Source organism: Aedes albopictus, chromosome 1 (genome assembly GCF_035046485.1).
Source record: "Aedes albopictus strain Foshan chromosome 1, AalbF5, whole genome shotgun sequence".
Classification (NCBI taxonomy): Eukaryota; Metazoa; Arthropoda; class Insecta; order Diptera; family Culicidae; genus Aedes; species Aedes albopictus.
In genome coordinates this window covers 335,277,155-335,294,901 of record NC_085136.1, presented here as the reverse complement: position 1 = coordinate 335,294,901, position 17,747 = coordinate 335,277,155, and the positions used below count along the sequence as shown (strand labels likewise).

At 43.4% G+C, this 17,747-nt stretch overlaps 1 protein-coding gene across 1 annotated transcript in view; it reads left to right on the top strand.

Moving 5' to 3' along the window:
- Positions 1-17,747, top strand: part of LOC134285824 (uncharacterized) — a 392,906-nt gene that overhangs the window by 163,838 nt on the left and 211,321 nt on the right. The gene's annotated exons all lie outside the window — the stretch shown is intronic.

Genomic DNA, 17,747 nt, shown 5'->3' with positions numbered 1-17,747 from the left:
CTGTCAAGCTGGAGAGTACCACATTGGCGACAAGAAGAACCCATTGCAACGCGAGGACGTAAGAAGAGTTCCACTACAGTTTGGTCAATTTTGAAGCGAAGAGACGTGGAAATCCGTGGAAGGACAACTGCAAAGAGGACAGCTGGAATTCGAGGAAAAGGCATTTGTCGCCAAATACAATGCAATAAGGGGGAAACGCCAAAGCGGCAGCTAAAAATCTAGCCGGAACTGGCACCAATGTCTCGCCTCAGATAAGGGAGACGCCAAAGCAGCAGATCAAAATCTGGACGGAGGTGGCAATAATATCCCGCCTCAAAGAAAGGAGACGCCAAAGCAATAGATGAAAATTTGACAGTGGCTGGCAATAATGTCTTGCCACGAAGAAGGGAGACGCCAAAGCGGCAGATCAAAATCCAGCCGGAGCTGGCAATAATGTCACGCTTCAAAGAAGGGAGACGCTAAAGCGGCAGATCAAAATCTGGCCGGAGCTGACAGTAATGTCTCGCCTCGAGAAGTGAGACGCCAAAGCTGCGGATCAAAATCCGACCGTGGAAATCAATCATGTCTTGCCTCAGAGAAGGGAGACGCCACATTCAAATCTGGCCAGGGTTGGCAGCAATGCCTCGACTCAGAGAAGGGAGACGCCAAAGCGGCAGATCCGAATCTTCTCGGAGCTTACAGTAATATCTCGCATCTGAGAAAGGAGACTCCAAAACGGCAGATCAAAATCTGGTCGGAGCTGGTAATAATATCTCGCTTCAAAGAAGGGAGACGCTAAAGCAGCAGACCAAAATCTGGCCGGAGCTGGAAATAATGTCTTGCCACGAGAAGGGAGACGCCAAAGCGGCAGATCAAAATCTGGCCGGAGCTGGCAGTAATCTCTCACCAAAGGAGACGCCAAAGCAGCAGATGAAAATCTGGCCGGAGCTAGCAATAATGTCTCGCCTCAGAGAATGGAGACGCCAAAGCAGCAGATGAAAATCTGGCCGGAGCTGGCAGTAATGTTTCGCCTCAGGAAAGGAAGACGCCAAAGCGGCAGATCAAAATCTGGCCGGAGCTGGCAATAATGTCTCAGGGAAGGGAGACACCAACGCGGCAGATGAAAATCTGAACGGAGTTTGCAATAATGTTTCGCCTTAGAGAAAGGATACGCTAAAGCGGCACATCAAAATCTGGTCTGACCTGGCAGTAATGTCTAGCCTCAGAGAAGGGAGACGGCAAAGCGGCAGATCAAAATCTGGCCGGAGCTGATAGTAATGTCTCGCATCAGAGAAAGGAGGCGCCAAATCGGCAGAGATTTCATCCGACAGTTCTTCCAAAATTCCTCATGAAGTTCCTTCCAGAATTCTATAATTCTGTGCGATCATCAGGACACGCTGTGGACTAGAGAACGGTCATCCGAACGCGCTATGGACTAGCGTGCGGACATCCGAACGCGCTATGGACAAGAGTACGGTCATCCGTATGCGCTATGGACAAGGATGCGGTCATCCTTCAAAGACAGTATCAAAATTCAAAGGTTGCACAGTTAGAGTTAGACACTGCACGTCGCGGTTGCTACGAGAAAGTTGTCTAAGTCTTTGACGTTTCGTGACCTTCTTATTTACGTTTCGGACTTAAAACCATTTCGTCCGCCTTGCATTCAATCACACTGAATACAATATTTGAGTTCACGAGCTTTCAGAAGTGTGCCTATTCATAACTTGCAGTGGGAGCTCCTTCTGGGATTTCCCAGGAGTTTTTTTTAGGTTTTCTCCAGGAATTGTTTCCTGAACTTCTTCACCATTTTTTTTGAGTCATCTAGGTGTTCCTTCTGTGATTCGTGAAAGAGTTTCTTATGAGTTTTCTCCCGGAATTATTTCTGGGATTCATCAACGAAATCAGAAACAAATTCTACGATTCTTCTAGGAGTTCCTTCATAATTACTCCAGGATTATCCTAAAACTACATTAGGAATTCCTTCTGGGTTCCTTCCAGGAATTTCACCCGACAGTTGTTCCGAAATTCCTCAAGAAGTTCCTTCCAGAACTCTACCAGCAGATGTTCTTTCTGGGATAGCTTAAGCAAGGATTTCTTTCCATGATTCCTCCTTGAATTCCTTCCGGTTTAATTCCTTTTAGAATTTATGTAGATCTTGCTGGAACTCCTCCGTAAGTTCGTTCTCGCAGAATTCTCGCAGAGGTTTCTTTTAATCAGGATATTCAGCAGTTTATTGCGGACTTATTGCAGTATTTCCGTTTTCAATTCTCCCATGAGTTCCGTGATTGCTTCAGGACTTTGATGGAGAATTCTAACTAGAAAAATCACAGAAGGAACTACTAGATTAATTCAGGATGGAGTTTCTGGAGGAATCTACAAAAGGCAATTTCTAGGGGAATTCCAGAAGGAACTTCCGGATAGATCTCATAAGAAACTCCTGGACGATGCTTATTAGATGCAGATGCGATTATGAGGAATTCCGGAAGGAGTTTTTAATGGAATTCCTACAAGAATCCCAGAGAAAACTTCTGGAGGACTCCTGGAATAAATCCCAGCTGAAATTCCTGAAGACATGCCAGACGGAACTCCTGATTGAATCTCAGAGAAAAACCCTCGAGGAAATACTAAAAGAACTCCTGGAGGAGCCCGTAAGGAAATCGCTGGATAATTCTAGAGGAAACTCCTAGAGGACTCAGAGAAGGATCTCCTGAAGAAATTCTGAGAGTACTTCCAGGAGAATTTTAGAAGGAACTTCTGCATGAAAATCAGAAAGAACTCCTGAAAGAATCACTAAAGGGACTCCTAGACAAATCAAGTATAACTTCTGGGGGAATCTTAGAAGGAACTACTGGAGCAATTCCAGAAGAAACTCCTGGTTAGTCTCAGAGGAAAATCTCGGAGGAATCCTAGAAGGAATTCATGGAAAAAATTAAGGGGGAACTTCTGAAGGATTCTCACATAAACCCAGACTCGGAACAAGGATTGCGGAGGTCCGAAGCTGGATGTGGGAATCCTTCGGAGCTACAAAAGCGATGAGTAAAATACTTCTTTTTGTTTTCAAACTGTACTTGATAAATGTGACAAATTAAGTTAATGAGGTTGAGTAAGCTTTAGAGGGCCCACATAGCCGAGGCGGTAAACGCACGGGTATTCAGCATGACCTTGCTGAGGGTGACGGGTTCGATTCCCGGTCGGTCCAGGATCTTTTCGTAAAGGAAATTTCCTTGACTTCCTTGGGCATAGAGTATCTTCGTGCCTGCCACACGATATACACATGCAAAATGGTCATTGGCAGAGGAAGCTCTCAGTTAATAACTGTGGAAGTGCTCATAGAACACTAAGCAGGCTTTGTCCCAGTGAGGACGTTACGCCAAGAAGAAGAAGAAGCTTTAGAGCTACTTTAGATGCTACTTTAGTATCGCCAGACCAACTACACTCACACAAGGAACCAATGAGATAGCTGTCGGGGACTAAGCACTGCAGGCTCTTCGGTGTGTGAGTGTTGGTAATCTTCTAGTTTTAGGCGACAATGGCCCCTGCCACATCCAGGTTTCAGGTCAATATAGGGAAGGCGAAAGAAGTGATAATTGCAAACGTTTGTATCCACAGCAGACCGAACATACCCCTGCGTATGCACAAATTCATGCGGATGTCGGAATGTTGGAGGAATATGAATGACAGAAGGTTCACACATTGGTGCGTGGATGCCAGTCGTAAAGTGATAGAATTGTCAGTTTTATTATTCTGAAGATGATGCGGCATAGTTCACCTAATTGCTTGATGCATGCGTTTCTTGTTCTATCGATGGCTATGAACGAACCTATGAATGCACATGAGTTGTATATTTAGAGATGCAAAGTAAGATGAAATGGACGGGCTAAGGATTGAATCCAGCAGCTTCTGCTACTGATTAGAAAAGCGCCACCTGCGTTTTTTTAGCTTTGCGTTAGGTTAGATTGTCAATAGAGCAGTTCAAAGCATTACTTGTCAACTAGCGTAGCCTAGCGGCAAAACTGACAACTAATTGACGTTTCGCCGGAATGCTCTCGATCCCCCGATGGAATTGATGGCTGAAGATGAGACTTTTCTATCAGCTTTGAATCCAGAAATACATCTATTCAAAACATAACTTGATCATCAACGTCACCTAGCATCGAAATTGCCAAACTAGTTAGTATGCCTCAAATTTATGGGGCTAATGCACTACTGTTTCACAGGCAATTTTCTTCATTTCGGCACCAACATTTCAAAAGGGCGTAACTGCATTTTGAAACAAATCCCTCGTTCACATCTGTGGATCGTATTTCAATGCCGCCATGCAAATCACCGCCAGTACAGGAAAGAAGAGCAATTTCTCTGTCTAGTAATGTTTGTGAATTTCGTGGGAAACTTAAAATATTATCCACAGATGTGAAAAAGTGGTTTGTTTCAAAATGCAGTTACGCCCTTTTGAAATGTTGGTGCCGATTTATAGACCTGCCCCAGGGTGTTGGCTTTCCCATCGTCCGGACGTTGCCAAAGCACTGTAATTGCTACCGGTTTTTAATTAATTTAAAAATAAAATTTAGTTCTAGTGATTTACATGGTGAATGATTGACCAACAATTCTAACATCCCCTCATCGAATGCTCTAGAGGTGGTTTACTTGCTACACGGAATACGCTTTGCAGAATTTGTTCTCACCAGTCCCACACAGCCGGACCAGCATTATTGAGCAGAATTGCACCTCAATTTATATGCACTGCTGCGCTGCCGTCAAGTCGGTGGTGTTCGATTAGCTTGTTGTGAGGTTTGTTACTGCAGCAGCAGCCAGCAGCTGAAATCGTTTCCATCCACATCCACAGATTGAGATCTCAATCCAATTAGACTGTCAAATGCCCCTCATTTGAATACCCCCTCAGTTCAGCTTCAGCGTAATCGAAGCAGGCATTGCATTGATTCGTCGATCCGGGGTCCACCCGGTCGCGACGACAATCTGCACATCATAGCATGCGGCGACGGCGCGCGGCGCAGTCGGCAGTGCCAATGAGATGAGTTAACCTACTTTTCCACGCCTGCTTTGGCGCCGTGATTCCATTCATCCGCTTCAGACGCCGCCGCGCCCGCATCGACTATTGACCGGTCCAAGACACCCGATGTGTGACGTTTTGGTTTGGCATCGATCCGTCCCATCTGCCTACTGAGGTTCATCGCTGGGCGGTCGACTTTGTGACTTTGGTGAACTTAAATTGCCGCCACCACAACCACCGCGCAATCGTTGCGTTGCGGCCTTCCGAGGAATATCTGCGGCTCTCGAGGTCCGCGTCCCGGAACCCCATAGTGCGACAAAGTGCAAATTTATGTTAAAACCAATGTGTGTCTCGACGTCTTTCTGATCTCGCTCTCTCGGGGTCAGAGCAGCATTGAAGTCTTCTGTGCGTTGCGTTGCCGCGGCGCGGCTTCAACTGACGACTGTGTAGGGAAAATCCGTCCCAAACCCCGAACCGAAGTTCTTAACAACTCGTGGTGGACGGCGTCTTTTAGTAAGTACATGTTAATTAAAATGCATCACGAGTTCATACGGTTATATAAATTTTAATAAACATACATTTTTAAATTCTTCACCTTTCTGTTCACACAACAACTGGACAAACGCGAGCGAACCCATCGAAGCAGGCGGGTTTTGTTGGGAAGGAGGTGGAGGAAGAGTGGGACGGCCCGAGAAGTCACACTTTAGTAGAGGAGCAGGAGATCGCTACCAGCAGCAGTTGGCAGTCGGATTTTAATAATTCATAAAGATCTCCGGCGGTTCTCGAAAGTCGTGCTCAATTATTGCGCCCGCCTCTGTCAGTCCGAACGGCTGCTTGCTGCAGCCGCTGCTGGACGGAAAGAGAGATACTTAGGATGTGTAAATTGAACTGGTTTCGAAGTTCCAGTGAACCGCAACGGTCTGGGTTTGCTGGGGCGTCCCAGGCCTGCCGAACTGGCTCGCGGGGTCTAATGATGGATGCAGTAGTGGATTCGTTTGTTTGTCTCACTGATTTTAACATTTCCTGGTGATGTGGGGATACGACTTGTGTGTGTTCCACAGGGACCTTTTGTGGGGTTGATGAACGTTGCGGTTTTCGAAATCCTACGGTTAACTAACTTTGTTAACCTTCCGAAGGTGCTCAAAAAAAGTTACGTTTAAGGTGTTCGGGTCATATTGACCCGGATTTGGTACAATGATTTCACAGTCATTTCTCAATAAAATAATAAAGTTTTTGTATTCAAAAATATCGTTAGGGCTTAAATTTTGTGGATCCGGCTCTAAACTAAGGTTCGGTTGGATGTGGCCACTTGGAACCGACGCCAGAGGGACCATGGTTTGGCCATTTTCGCAGGAGGGTATTTTTCGCAATAAGTTATGCGAAATGCAGCTGATTTGAATGTTTGTAGTGCTAAATGCACCGAAAAAAGCAGCATCAAACTGCCCCAACCACTAAGCTAACTGACCAGATGAGTTTTGGCTATCAGGTGGCCACGGGACTAAATCTTGAGGCCTCGGAACGGCTTCTCGGAGACCCCCGATAGGTGACCATTTTACAAATATGGTGAATCCATGCCGTGCGACATATCAAAAGTTGCAGAATTTTATGGAGAATACATCAGTGACCATGTCAGAAGCCAGAAGCAAGATTGGCCACTTGGTGGTCCCGGAACCGATTCCCGGGACCCCGGAAATGTGGCCAATTCTCGCAGTTTATATGATCTTGCCGTATGGCACATCGAAATTCGCAGAATTTCATTGACAATTAACCAGTCATCAAACCAGCAACTGAAGACAACATTGTCCGCTTGGTGATCTCGGAACCGGTTCCCAGGGCCGGTTCCGAGGCCCCCGGAAATGTGGTCAATTCTCGATTTTGTTTACTATGCCGTACGACATATCTAAATTTGCAGAATTTTGTTGCGAATATATTAGTGGCCACATCAGATACGAAAAGCAGGATTGGCCACTTGGTGGTCCTGGAACAGGTTCCCGGTAACCGGTTTCCAGGACTCCGAAAATGTGGCCAATTCTCGCAGTTTGTATGACCTTGCCGTACGGCACATCAAAATTCTCAGAACATCATGTGTAGGTAATTTATCAGTCATCAAACAAGCAACAGGAAACAACATTGTCCACTTGGTGGTCCCGGAGCCGGTTCCCAGGACCGGTTCCAAGGACCCCCAAAGTGTGATCAATTCTCGATTTTTTTTACCATGCCGTGCGAATTTTTCAGAATTTTGATGCGAATGTATCAGTGGCCACATCAGGCACGAAAAGCAGGATTGGCCACTTAGTGGTTCCGGAACAGGTTCCCGGGACCGGTTTTCAAAACCCCGGAAATGGTGTCAATTCTTGAATTTTCTATAATCATGTTGTCTGGTGCATCGAAATTTGCAGAATTTTGATGCAAATCCATCAGTTCTCACATCAGATATCAGAGGCAGCATTAGCCCCTTGGTGGTCCCGGAACCAGTTCCAGGGCCCCGGAAATGTGGCCAATTCTCGCAGTTTGTATGACCTTGCCATATGGCACATCGAAATTTGCAGAATTTCATAGATAATTCATTAGTCATCAAACCAGCAACTGAAAACAACATTGTTCGCTAGGCGGTCCCGGAACCCGTTCCCAGGGCCGGTTCCGAAGACCCCGGAAATGAGGTGAATTTTCGTTTTTTTTTACCATGCCGTGCGATGCATTTACATTTGCAGAATATTGTTGCGAATATATTAGTGGCCACATCAGATACGAAAAGCAGGATAGGCCACTTGGAGGTCGCGGACCTGGTTCCGGAGGCTCCGGAAATGGTGCCAACGCTCACATTTTGTACGACCATCCCATGTGGTACGTCAAAATTCGCAGAATTTCATAAATAATTCATCAGTTATCAAACCAGCAACTGAAGATAACGTTGTCCACCTGGTGGTTCCAGAACAGGTTCCCGAAACCGGTTTTCAAAATCCCGGAAATGTGATCAATTCATGCATTTTCTATGATCATGTTGTCTGATGTATCAAAATTTGCAGAACTTTGATGTTCACATCAGATATCAAAGGCAGGATTAGCCACTTGGTGGTCCCGGAACCGGTTCCCAGTACCGGCTCCCGAGGCCCCGAAAATGTGAACAATTCCCTGATTTTGTATGACCCTGCCATGTGGCGCATCAAATGGCGTTGAATTTCATGGATAATTTTCCAGTTATCAAATGCAGCTACTGAAGAGAACATTGTCCCCCAAGTGGACCCTGAACCGGTTCCCTGGCCTCATAGCATTATGCCAGTTCTCGCATTTTCAATAACCATGCCGTCCGATATACCACAATTTCCAGACTCTTTGGAGAATGCATAAGTTTTCGTGCCAGCTACGGGAAGCAACATTGTTCACTTGGTAGTCCCAGAATATGAGGACCCCTGATATGTAATAAATTATTTTATTGACTATGGTAATACCACAGACAAACAGACGTAACACCTTGAACGATTTTCATGGAAATCTATCGCCCAGTTCACACTACCATCACCTGGTGGAAAAGTTGCACGAATCACTGTGTTGTGCAATATCGTCAACAGAAGGCGCTAATGTGAAACGTCAAACGCATAAAAAACGATGCGCGCGCCTCTGGTTGTGAAAGCCACAACTATGAAAGCGGAGATGAACCAGCCTTGGGCTGAAAATCTTGATAATAAAGAAAAAAAAAAACTATGAAAATTTGCCTATGTTCCCCTATGTTGTTTTGCTTATGTTCCCCTCGTTCTCCACATTGACCTGCAACCTGAGGCGCCATTCTTGCCAAAAAGTAGGACACTACATAATAGCAACATGTGCAAAATGTGGGTTTCAGGTGAACTAGGGCCCATATAGCCGAGGCGGTAAACGCACGGGTATTCAGCATGACCATGCTAAGGGTGACGGGTTCGATTCCCGGTCGGTCCAGGATCTTTTCGTAGAGGAAAATTCCTTGACTTCCTTGGGAATAGAGTATCTTCGTGCCTGCCACACGATATAAGCATGCAAAATGGTCATTGGCAGTGGAAGCTCTCAGTTAATAACTGTGGAAGTGCTCATAGAACACTAAACTGAGAAGCAGGCTTTGTCCCAATGAGGACGTTACGCCAAGAAGAGAGAGAGAGAGAGAGAGAGAGAGGTGAACTATCCATTCATTCAAATTTCGCTGGGAACTGCGACAAGGCATTCGCCTGAAACACGAAGCAGCAAAGGTCGCAGTGGTAGTGAATGCGGCACAAACAAAGTACATGTTGGTAGGCAGAACGGAACACGACCGGATCCGTCTAGACAGTAATGTAACGAAATACAGGGATACCTTCGAGGAGGTGAATAAATTCGTCTACATCGGATCTTTACTGACAGCTGTCAACAAAATTAGTCGTGCAATTCGAACGCGTACCATCAGTGTAAGTAGCTGCGGTCTAAAAGGTTCACTCACGCACCAAATGTACCATGAACAAAACGCCAATAAGACCGGTGGTCCTCTATGGACACGAGACACGGACCATGCTTGAGTGGAACCTGCAAGTATTTGGAGTTTCGACCGTTGCGTACTAATCTTCGGCGGTGTGAAGTAGAAGGGTGAGTGGCGGTAAAGGATGAATCACGAGCTCGTTGTACTGTACGGCGAACCCAGTATTCAGATGGTGGACAAAGCCGGAAGTATACGATGAGCAGGGCATATTGCAAGAATGCTGGACAACAACCCTGCAAATTTGGTGATCGGGTTAGCACAAAAATTGACAACAAATCTCCGAGAACCGGTTCCGGGACCATCAGGTGGACAATGATGTTTCCAGTTGTTCGATAATTGATGAACTATCTATGAAATTCTATGAATTTTGATAAGTCTCACGGCACATTCCAGGTGTACAGGGAACCGGGTTTCGAGCCATCTAGTGGCCAATCCTGTTTTTGGCATTCAACTTGGCCACTGATGTATTCGCATCAAAATTCTGCAACTCTTGATAGATCGGACAGCGTGATCAAAGACATTGCGGGAATTGAGCTCTTTTCCGGGGTCCTGGTAATCGCTTCCGCGACTACTAGGTGGACAATGTTGTTTCCCGTAGTTGGCTTGAAAACTGATAAATTCATTATAAAATTCTGAGAATTTTGATGTGCCGCACGAGATGGTCATACAAAATGCGAGAATTGGCCACATTCTCGGGGTCCGGGGAACAAGTTCCAGGACCACCAAGTGGCTAATTCTGCCTCTGATACCTGATGTGAGCATCAAAATTTTGCACATTTCGATGCATCGGACAGCATGATCATAGAAAATGCGAGAATTGACCTCATTGCCGAGGTCTTGAGAACCGGTCCCGGGAACCTGTTCCGGAACCACCAAGTGGATAATGTTGTCTTCAGTTTCTGGTTTGATAACTGATGAATTATCTATGAAATTCTGCGAATTCTGATGTGCCACATGAGATGGTCATACACAATGCGAGAACTGGCCACATTTCTGGGGCCTCCGGATCCGGGTCCGGGACCTCCAACTGGCCATTCCTGCTTTTCGTATCTGATGTGGCCACTGATATATTCGCATCAAAATTCTGAAAAATTCGCACGGCATGGTAAAAAAATTCGAGAATTGATCACACTTTGGGGGTCCTTGGAACCGGTCCTGGGAACCGGCTCCGGGACCACCAAGTGGACAATGTTGTTTCCTGTTGCTTGTTTGATGACTGATGAATTACCTACACGCAAAACAAGAAAAGCTACCAAAAATTGAGATATGCCTTTTCTACCAATTTATGTATTACAAACGTACAGAAAATGTGATAAATCATAATCCATTCGTTGTATTAAGATGCGCTACACGGTTCCATAGCTTCCATACCACTACACACAAACACCTCCATTCAAACCCGAGAAGTTGGACCGGGTTGCGTCTAAAAATAACTTTCGATTCGCTGCTGAGCTTCGCGTCCTATTGTCTACATGGAATTTTCCACTTGCAAACAGCAACCTGCTGGATGCGGGCTTTTTAGTGTACAATGGGTCTAGAGTCGTATTTACGAAGACAAAAATGTTTCTGCCAAGTTCTGTCATTTCTTTTTTTTTTCATTATTGTGAAATGATTACGGTCAATCAAGTGTGGCTTATCCAAAAATCTGCTGATTAATTATTCTCTATACAATATCAGAATGTTTTACAAAGTCATAGCAAATTTACAAAAATAAAACATTCGATTGATTTTATTGATTTGTCTTTATTAAAGAGACTTTCAGCCCTTGGATAAAACATTCGAATCATTAGAACTTTTCGAAAAGTTTTCAATAAATTGCAACTTTTTTGCCTTTGGTCATATTTTAGTCGAGTCCAACGATACATGAAGACCAATACATTAGTCACATACTTTCAAAATTTAATTCAATTCGGTTCGCTTAGTCCTAAGGTACAGAAATTTGATAAACGGAAGTCAAAAACTAGATATAGATAGAAGGGCTTCAATTTCGTGTAAAGTTGAATAATCAATCAAGCCCAAATTTGCACCAATTAAATCAAACTCGTTGAGGAACAAGTTATCAAAATTTGAATGGTTTTGGTGGACTTTATAAAAGGATACAACTTGCTAAAAATGTTTTAGACAATTTTTAAAACTTAGCATGCTTTTGTATATACCACTAGGCGGTGCTAGAGGTCAAGCAAATTTTAAATTTAATATATCTCTTGTGGAGCGGACCTGGTGTGATGGTTAGAACACTAGACTATCACGCCGAGGACCTGGGATCGAATCCCACTCCCGACAAACTCGCAAAATGTGAGTACTTCCTTCGGAAGGGAAGTAAAGCGTGGGTCCCGAGATGAACTAGCCTAGGGCTAAAAATCTCGTTAATACAGATAAAAAAAAAATTAATATATCTCAGAATTCTGGTCACTTACAAAGTTGGTGTCTTTGACAATGTTGTTTGGTAGGTCAAGTTCACGAAAAAATATCAATCATTTGAATGATTTTGCAAATGTGTAACTAGCGCCGCCTAGTGGGCCATTGACTGTAAGCCCTTGACTCACTTAACAACGTTGTCGAAGACACCAACTTTCTAAGTGGTGAGAGTCCTGAGATATATGAAATTTAAAATTTGCCGTTTATTGGTGGAATTTCTAATTAAACGATCCATCACCATCCATCATCCATCGCAAATAAAATTATTAGAAAGCAGATTTTTGAATCAGTTTAACCAGACGAACCACCATAACATAACAATAATAGGGAATAGGGTCAACAATTGAAAATAAACTTTCTAAAACACAATATGTGTCTAAAAACTTAAAGCTGAAGCTTAAACAGTTTTGTATTCGCAAATACGGCTCTGGACCCATTGTGCAGTGTGGCGGCTGTATCACTTCCATCACCAAGCCACGTTTGTGTTGATGATGATGGCTTTCAGCCTCTTGTCTATTCATGTGCAGTTATAGCCGTGCTGGTTAGAGCGCAGGATATCGTGTTTCACCATGATAGTGTCTCGGTTCGATTCCCGCCGCCGCCCGTATTTATTTTTAAACATGTATTGGTATTTGATGCCGCCGCTGCTGCCATGATCAGTCTAAAAATAGAACAAATAATGAGAAACCAATGCGACAGAGCACACGCACACATGCGAAATTTTCCTTTTCCAGATTCTAGGAAGCCAATACAATTTTTGGTATACTGCCACCTACCAATTTTTGTATTTGCAAGGCCCTAATACAATATTTGTATATGTTTCATACCCAATTGTATTAGAATCTGCCAATCTCAGGTTGCGTGTACACATGATGTTCTGGGAATTTTGATGTGCCATACAGCAAGGTCATACAAACTGCAAGAATTGGCCACATTTTCGGAGTCCTGGAAAACGGTTACCGGGAACCTGTTCCAGGACCACTAAGTGGCCAATCCTGCTCTTCGTATCTGATGTGGCCACTAATATATTCGCAACAAAATTCTGCAAATTTAGATATGTCGCACGGCATAGTAAAAAAAATCGAGAATTGACCACATTTCCGGGGGCCTCGGAACCGGCCCTGGGAACCGGTTCCGAGATCACCAAGCGGACAATGTTGTCTGCAGTTGCTGGTTTGATGACTGGTGAATTGTCAATGAAATTCTGCGAATTTCGATGTGCCATACGGCAAGATCATATAAACTGCGAGAATTGGCCACATTTCCGGGGTCCCGGGAATCGGTTCCGGGACCACCAAGTGGCCAATCTTGCTTCTGGCTTCTGACATGGTCACTGATGTATTCTTCATAAAATTCTGCAACTTTTGATATGTCGCACGGCATGGATTCACCATATTTGTAAAATGGTCACCTATCGGGGGTCTCCGGGAAGCCGTTCCGAGGCCTCAAGATTTAGTCCCGTGGCCACCTGATAGCCAAAACTCATCTGGTCAGTTAGCTTAGTGGTTGGGGCAGTTTGATGCTACTTTTTCCGGTGCATTTAGCACTACAAACATTCAAATCAGCTGCATTTCGCATAACTTATTGCGAAAAATACCCTCCTGCGAAAATGGCCAAACCATGGTCCCTCTGGCGTCGGTTCCAAGTGGCCACATCCAACCGAACCTTAGCTTAGAGCCGGATCCACAAAATTTAAGCCCTAACGATAATTTTGAGTACAAAAACTTTATTATTTTATTGAGAAATTACTGTGAAATCATTGTACCAAATCCGGGTCAATATGACCCGAACACCTTAAACGTAACTTTTTTTGTCCAGCCCTTCAGAAACGGCCAAATTTATCGGTCAAAATTTTAAAAATAAGTTTTTGGCAAAAGATTTAAAGTCACAAAGTTTCAAAGCTATGACAAATCAGGATCAAAAGATATTGCGCCTGAAAAGTGCGATCCGGGTCATATTGACCCGAACACCGTAGGAAGGTTAAGCCCTTTTGTTTTAGAAAACAAGGCGCCGAATCAAAGTAGGCATTCATTCATCCGAATCAGCATCGATTTCTTTTGCAAGTTCAAATGATGCCCTCCAGGGATTCAATCAAATATTACGTAACGCTCAATTTGACACTTTTAGACACCCACCTTCCTCCCCCATGTAACAACTTTTGTATGGAAAATTTTGGAATTTTATATGAAACGTAAAACAGCACAAGGTTTCCTACATCCTCCCTTGACGTTACGAAGTAAAGTCGACTCTCCGCGTGTCGATGTTCTACATCTCGATATCTCTCCCTAACTCAATGGTTTGGTCGGTCCCTTAAAACTGCATACATTTTACCTTTCTATATGTCGATATCTACTTATCTCTCTATCTCGATGCGATCTCGTTAGTTTTTGTTCTAGTTTTCCTCTCCTTATGTCGATATGCTCGTTTTTGTAGGTAAACATTGCCCTATTTTTTTTTTTTTTTTGAGGGCAAGGACGGCTTTATGGACCGACGCCGAAGGAAAGAAAGAGAAGAAAACAATGATCAACGTGCAAGCGCTCATGTGATGACAACTTGGAATAGAATGCTCATTTCGTTACAGTCAATTGACATGGCCTACTGTAATACGAATACACCCGATTCTTTTATTGCACGGTTCTATTTTTTGCTTTAACTCAGTCATTTTTAAACCAATTCTCATGAAATTTTGTACACTGGTAGTACTTACCATACCTACATGTGCACAAAATTTCATTAAAATCGGTTAAAAATTGACTGAGTTATAGCGAAAACCAGACCCGTGCAAAAAAAGAATCGGGTGTACTAGCTTACTACAGTCTTGTTAATGACGATTTGGAATTTCGCCTTGCAGCAAGATTTGCTGGTAGCATCCCCCCAGGATCTCCTTCTGGGTTCCCCAGGAATTCTTTTCGCGGTTGTGGGATTCTTCCAAGATTTCCTGTATTCCTCCAGAAATTCCTTTCGAAATGTCTCTAGGAATTTGTTCAGATATTCCTCTAGGAATTTCTTCTTGGGAGTTCTTGGGTTCCTTTAGAAGTTCATCTGGGAATATTCCAGAATTCCTTCTAAAATTCCTTCTGGGACTCCATGGGAATCTTTCTGGAAGTTCTCCAGAATTTTTGGGAATCCCCAAGAATTGTTTCCGAGATTCGCTCCGATAGTTTCTTATGGAATGTCTTCAGAAGTTTTTTTTCGGGATTTCCAGAAATAATTCCTGGAAAAAGGGGTCCCGGAAGGCGCTATTGAAGAAATCTTAAAAGAAATTTTAGGGGGAATTTCTTACAAAGCTGATGGGGGAGTTCATTAAGAATTTCTTGGAGGAATTCCTCAAACAACTCCTGTAGGTACTTCATTAGGAAGCCCTTGAGTAACTTCATAATGAATATCACGAAAAACTTCTGAAGTAACATCTCAGGAACATCTGGATGGATTCCAGAAGGATCTGCAAGAATTCCAGAAAAATCCTCGGAGGATCCCGGAATTCAAAGCGTTCAAGGGCGTGAACAAAATATCTAGTACTTCACATCAATTTGATCAGCGTAGAAGGACGATAAGAATGACGTCACATGTTTACATCCAAAAACGATGTATACATTGGCAACTAGCCTGCCTGGTGTTATTGTATGCCGTGCCTACACTGATGTTTTAATATACCAAAAACACTCACACATACACATCTGCAGGATCTTGCCCAATTACCCATGCACAAAATCTGAATCTTATCCCATCAATCACTTTTAGTGACTCCAAAATCATCCCTTTGCAAATATCAAACTCCTTGAAACCTATGGGGGCGTCGATGAGTCGCTGGTCTCTCATAAAGTAGGTGTCATATCATCACATCCTTTCCTATCCCCGTAACGGAGAATTGATTGATTGATTTGTCTTTATTAGAGAGACTTTCAGCCCTTGGCTGGTTCGTCTCTCCGTAACGGAGAAGATGGGCGTGGCCGGCAATGTAAGTTTTCATGTTTTTTCTACTTCAACCTCTGACTGCATAGCTGTTCCTTCCCAAATAGCATTGCATAAGCCACGGGTTCCCAACCGGTGGTCCGTGGCCCCTGGGGGGCCGTGAAGCCAGTCCAGGGAGGCTGCGATGTTACCAAAAAATTGTTAAATTTTTATTCTATTTTGTGCAAATTATACCAATTTTCAATTTTGTATACCGCCACCCCCAAAAGTCACAATTTGAGGAACACATTTTCAGTATAAAACGCCTTCAGAAGAAAAAATCGTAATTGTCCCTTTCACTAGAATAAGGAATACCAACCTAAGAGCTCTTCGGCTTGAAGGGATACAAAATCATCCTTGTTGTCGGGACAAATAGTAAGCTTATACTGGGTTCCAGGTCATTGTGGCATTGAAGAGAATGAAATGCCAGGTGATCTTGGCGAAAAGAAATAAAAAATGACTGATCTCTGTCGTTTCTGTAACACGGAACGTGAACGTGAAATTTCCGGGATATATCCCGGAGTTCCTCTTGCGTTTTCTCTAAAGAATTTTACGTAGAGTAACTTCCAGGATTTTTCGCACAAGAGTTTCTCTCAGAATAACTGAGTGTGATTTTGGAGGCATAGTGAAGAGTACGTCGTTTAAAGTGTACGCGGCAATGAAATAAATCCTATTTCGATCGCTGCTGCACCGCTGGAGAAATGAGAATACAACTACATCACGGCAGACTATGAAGAACTTGGTGAGATCTTTCTAATTAAAAAATGTCATTTTAATCATACATGGGATATTTACCATACCAAATACGCGCCAGAAACAAAAATGCAAATGGAATGGAAGTGTTAATGCATTTCAGATATCCAATTGATATCCGGATGCATCAATGCGGGGCTTTCTGTTTCAGAAAACGACCTCAAGATGTACGTGGAAGCCCTGTCATACTTGAAATGGGTCGTTGGACGTGCAGTAGAGCTATCACCTTCTATCTTCAGAATTAAAACTGTTTGCGTCTATGGATAAAAGTTAAAATAGGCGCACACATTTTTCTTCCATAAAAGCACTGCCGGTCAGTGGGAGATGGATTGTACATACATACATACATACATACATACATACATACAAAACGCCTTCAGGAGAAAAAATTGTCGGCTGCGCCGCAATTTTTCAGCTACGACTCAAATTGAATGTACATGACATCATTGTTTACGAAATAAGAGTGCCAAGTAAAAAAAATGTATCATTGATCGTCGAAAATCCCTCCCACAATAAATTCCTGGCTACATCACGGTACCCAAAAAACTCGGTGTCGTTCATTTAATTCATATTTTTTTCTAAAAAGTTTCATTGGGCCGCAGATATTTTGAGAATGCTTAAAGGGGGTCGCCACCTCAAAAAGGTTGGGAACCCCTGGCATAAGCAATCAGAATGGGAGTATTGAAATTTTAACATGACAACTTTCAGTATGCAATCTGCTAGTTACTCCGTTACCACGTAATGCAACGCAATGCACATCCGCAATTAGGCGAAATCCCATAAGCTTTGGGATTCCTACACCTGCCTGGACTATCGCACCGTGTAATAGGAATCTTTGTGTAAAGAATGTTCAAATGTCACAACCGTGTACACTTTAAATACAAAACTATCCTATCCGAAATTTGTGACAAACAACCGGAATAAACTTCAATAAACTAGCTTTCCACTCGTACTGTCACAATATCAGTTTGATGTGTGTTTAATTCCAGTCTCAAATCAAAACAATAGAATAGAATAAAAAATAGAATTATAAAATCTCTATGAACAAGGTAGTGTAAGGAGTAGGGGTTTTCCGTATTAATACGACATCGTAGTGCATGGCCAGATTTATGGGGGAATGGGTAGATAGATAGCCATGGTCCCCACATTCTAGGGCCG